Genomic DNA, 5,122 nt, shown 5'->3' on the forward strand with positions numbered 1-5,122 from the left:
ATTAATGTAAGTGCGATTATTTCCACTCATTTTAGTTTTTCTTATGGGATTATTCCATCGGCCCCGAGGACGGACATTTGAAACTGGTAATTAGTAAACATGGTGGATCCAGCAGTGGTGGGCATTTTTGGACATTCATATGTGAGACGTTTAGAACGATTTGTGGTACAAAACCCAATGTATAAGAACCTGTCGTTGGATGAAGACCTCTACAGAGTTTATTTTCGGGGTCAGGGAGGTTTGACAGTCCGTGGTCTGTCCAACTCGCCAAATCTGTGCATGTTTCCTATAGTTCCTACAGTGTGTTTTTTGGACATCGGGGGAAATGATGTTACAACTCGTGGACATTTCTTAGGACATTGTTTCGTATGCGAATTATCTTGTACATGGACTTGGCGTGGTTAACGTTGTTATTGGTCAGCTACTTCGCCGTGACCCAAGGAAATCCCTGGCATTCTACAACGATGAGGTTTTCAAAATAAACACGCATTTGGAACTTTTAACATCTGGACTTCTCCATGTTCACCTTTGGAAGCATAGAGGATTTTGGGCTGACTTGTCCTACCTGGGGCGCGATGGAGTCCACTTGAGGAGGAAACTGGTGCTAATCCTCCAATACCAATGGTGAAATACATGAGGAGCATTAAATATGCTGTGCATCATAGAATACAGAAATTAAAGGCCAGTAATTATTGAATTTGTTAAGAATTCACTTGAATGAAATCAGGCTAATTTATGTGACTTTTAATTTTAAAATGATTACAAAATCAGCCATTATTCAATTTATAAACATTAAAAGTTCAATCAATATCTATGAAAATATTAAGCTTTACCATTTTGGTACAAGAATGAGTAAGTTATAGTCACATAATTTTTAATTGTATTCTGACGCCTGGTTGTTTTCTAAGTAATTTTACTCAGACATGTGCGAAATTGATACTTGTCTGTTTCCTAAGTAATTTTACTCAGACATTCACAGAATTTCTAACTGTATTATTCTAATGTTTGTCTGTTTTCTAAGTGAATTTATTCCGACATGTGCAATATTAATACTTGTCTGTTTTCTAAGTAATTTTACTCAGACATTCATAGAATTTCTAAGTGTATTATTCTAATGTTTGTCTGTTTTCTAAGTGAATTTATTCAGACATGAGCAGAATTGATACTTGTCTGTTTTCTAAGTAATTTTACTCAGACATTCATAGAATTTCTAAGTGTATTCTAATGTTTGTCTGTTTTCTAAGTGAATTTATTCAGACATGTGCAGAATTGATACTTGTCTGTTTTCTAAGTAATTTTACTCAGACATTCATAGAATTTCTAAGTGTATTATTCTAATGTTTGTCTGTTTTCTAAGTGAATTTATTCAGACGTGCAGTATTTATGCTTGTCTGTTTTCTAAGTAATTTTACTCAGACATGCGCAGAATTTCTATGTGTATTCTAATGTTTGTCTGTTTTCTAAGTGAATTTATTCAGACATGTACAGTATTTATACCTGTCTGTTTCCTAAGTAATTTTATTCAGACATATACAGGAAATTCTCTAATATAATCATGATAATGTTTGTCTGTTTTCTAAGTTTTTATTCAGACATGTGCAGAATTTATGCTTGTCTGTTATCTAAGTAATTTGTACAGAATTACTATGTACATGGAATCTCCTTCAAGCAAATTATTTTTTTATAACCCATGTATAAATCATTTCAGAATAAACCATGCCTAAACGTCGGACAGACTCCACACCTAAACCAACACCAAAAAGGAAAAAGTCGTCTGCGATGACTGTAAACAGTTCTACTCCTTCTGTGGCAGCAGCGATTGACTATGACCTTTTAGCGGCAGCTATTATCAAACAGTCTCAAAACTCTACCAACAGTAACAGTGCTTCAAACATATGTGACAACAATCGCGTGAATAGTGCAGAGGTCAATAATGATATCACTTGGGATTTATGTGACAATACTGCTGTAAATGACAGTGTAAACAGTACCGAAGTACCCGTGTCTGACGTTACCATTCAATCGTCATCAAGCAATGTCATTCCAAAGCCGGCAACCTCTACATCTTCATCAGAGGGTCAAGACATCACAGACTCATCCACTAACATTGCAAACCTAGTTAATGCATTACTACAACAAAACTCAGGTGAGCCAGCAACGTCAAAAATTAAAAATGTTATTTCTGATGGTATTCCTCTTGGTGCTGCAACACAACAAAGGGTGAAAACCAAAATCTGGGCAAACTTATTCATAGATTTAAGCATTTTGTTGCAGCAGCGAGAGGAACCAATATCCTTAAAGATTTCAACAGGGTCTGTAACAGTACAACAAGGTTCCTCAAAACCCAAAGCTCCACTGTCATACAGCAGTGGACTGATGCCTTTTTGATATATATGGCCATTTACATTGAAAAGTTCCCAGAACAAGCTTCCCATCTATTAAAATACTGCTTTTTTATCAGGAAAATGAATAAGATGTTAGGGGATAAGGCATGGAGGGTCTATGATGAAAACTTTCGCATGTTGAGAGAAACATCAGATTTACCTTGGCAAAAACCTGTAGAAGAGTTAAAGGTCAAGGCTGCCTCAAGCAATTTTCAATCCCAGCAGCCCTTTCGTACAAATGCAGGCAGCAGATCAACCAAATTCTGTTATGCCTTCAACAATGGTGAACCTTGTTCATATAACCCCTGTCATTTCATCCACAAGTGTCAATTATGCTCCATGTCACACGCGAGGGTCAATTGTAGAGTACGGAAACAACAAAAACAAAGTACAAATACAACAACAAAATCCCAGTCTAACACTCCTTTCCAACCAGCTTCCATCTCCAGTCAACCCAAAAAATTTAAGTAGCTTTCTAATCAATTATGACAGTGAGCTGTCCTCATACCTGATTAATGGCTTCACTTATGGTTTTAAATTAGGATGTACATCTGATCCCCCACCATGTACCCCTCAAAACCATAAATCCACATTAGAACATAAAGATATTATTGATAACTACATAAAAACTGGTTTAAATAAAGGGCGGATTGCTGGTCCTTTCCCAAACAAACCACTTGATAATTTTGTTGTTTCTCCACTTGGTCTTGTCCCTAAAGGCAATACTGGAAAATTTAGGGTGATTCATGACCTTTCTTTTCCGAAAAATCAGTCGGTTAATTCAAACATACCAAAAGAAAATTCAGCAGTGCAGTATGATTCAATAAATGAGGTAGTTGATCTGGTTAAAACTTTTGGTCGTGGTTGCTTAATGGCAAAGACTGACATTGAGGATGCATTTCGCATCATCCCAATTCACCCGTCTGATTATCATTTGCTAGGATTTACTTCGGAAGGTCAGTTTTATTATGATAGGTGTTTGCCGATGGGTGCCAGCAGTAGTTGTCAAATTTTTGAGTCATTTAGTAAAGCTTTACAATGGGTCATGGTGAATGTTTTTCATGCTTCAGGTATGTCTCACATTTTAGATGATTTTTTCTTTGTTGGCCCCCCAAATTCAATTAGTTGTTCAAATGATCTTGCTAGTTTCTTATTCCTATGCAAGTCAATTGGGGTACCAATTAAAATGGAGAAAACCCAAGCACCTACAACCAACATTGTCATATATGGAATTGAGGTAGATTCTGAGAAAATGGAATGTTGTCTTCCAGTGGATAAAATCCAAAAAATCTAGGAAAAACTACACTTATTTAGGAAGTGCAAAAAGTCACATTAAAAGACATGCAATCCATTATAGGTCTTTTAAATTTTGCATGCTCTGTGGTGGTTTCAGGGCAACATTCCTTCGTCGATTAATAAACTTGACATGTGGTGTAAGTAATCCAAAATTTTACATTAGATTGAATAAAGAAGCTAGGGCTGATTTGGAAACTTGGGCAATGTTCATTGATAATTATAATGGTAAATCAGTATTTTTGGACAATGCTTGGTTATCTTCAGACCATTTCAGTCTATATACAGATGCATCAGGTTCCCTTGGTTTGCAGCTGTCTTGGGGTCACAGTGGTCAGTAAATGGCCTTCAGGGTTAGATGATTATCAAATTTGCATTAAAGAATTGTTCCCAATAGTTCTTTCACTGGAAGTGTGATCATTTCATTTTCAAAATAAAAAGGTGTTGTTCCTTTCAGACAATATGGCTGTAGTAGAGGTTATCAACAAGAAGTCTTGTAAGGAAAAATCCTTAATGAAATTGTTGCGCAGACTTGTTTTAGTGTCACTACAGTGCAATATTCATTTCCGTGCAAAACACATTCCTGGGAAGTTGAATGTTACAGCTGACAGACTCTCCCGTTTTCAATTTCAGGAAGCATTCCGGGAAGCACCATATTTACAACAACAACCAACAAAAATTCCAGAGGACCTTCTTTACATTTAACATCTTCAGCACAAAGACTGCTACAAGCCTCATTGGCCCCGGCAACAAGAAAAGCATATCAACATTCATGGAAGCTTTTCCTTACTTGGGTTGATTCCATATCCTTACCTGTAAAATCCAATACACTTTGCAATTTTATAGGTCATTTATTTGATATTGGATATTCACCAAGCTCAATAACATCACATATTTCAGCTTTGACCTACATTCATAAAATTCTTGATATGCCGGATCCAGCGCAGTGTTTTTTTAGTGCAAAAGTTGCTGAAAGGGTGTCACAAATTAGGTCCAACTGTTGACTCGCGTTTGCCAATAACTGGTGAAATTCTGATCAAGATGGTAAAGGCTTTGAGTCACACAATTATTGATCAATACAACATATTACTGTTAAAGTCTTTGTTTTTGCTCGCATTTCATGGATTTTTCAGGTTAGGTGAATTGGACATAACATCAAAATCACGGGCAGAATATGTTATTCAAAGGTCAGATGTGCATTTTGAAGTAGCAAATAACAAATTAAATCATGTACAATTGGTCCTACGTCATTTCAAAACCATTAGTTTAGGACAACCTAGATTTATTACTTTAGAAACACCAGACAATATCCTTTCTTGCCCAGTACATGCATTGTTTCAATATCTAAAACATTTCCGTCATTTGAATGGACCTTTATTTCAGTTCTTAGATGGTTGTCCTGTGACCTATTCTTTTGTTTCAAAGAAACTAAGTAAGTTATCAAA

At 36.1% G+C, this 5,122-nt stretch overlaps 2 pseudogenes; both read left to right on the forward strand.

The window, feature by feature from the left end:
* The first annotated feature begins 99 nt into the window (after positions 1 to 99).
* LOC134234417 (uncharacterized) lies at positions 100 to 696 on the forward strand (annotated as a pseudogene).
* Positions 568 to 3,995, forward strand: LOC134234418 (uncharacterized; annotated as a pseudogene).
* The last annotated feature ends 1,127 nt before the right edge of the window (positions 3,996 to 5,122 follow it).

This window comes from Saccostrea cucullata, unplaced genomic scaffold (genome assembly GCF_032062105.1).
Source record: "Saccostrea cucullata isolate Sc308-1 unplaced genomic scaffold, CSIRO_AGI_Scuc_v1 ctg23234, whole genome shotgun sequence".
NCBI classification, from domain to species: Eukaryota; Metazoa; Mollusca; class Bivalvia; order Ostreida; family Ostreidae; genus Saccostrea; species Saccostrea cuccullata.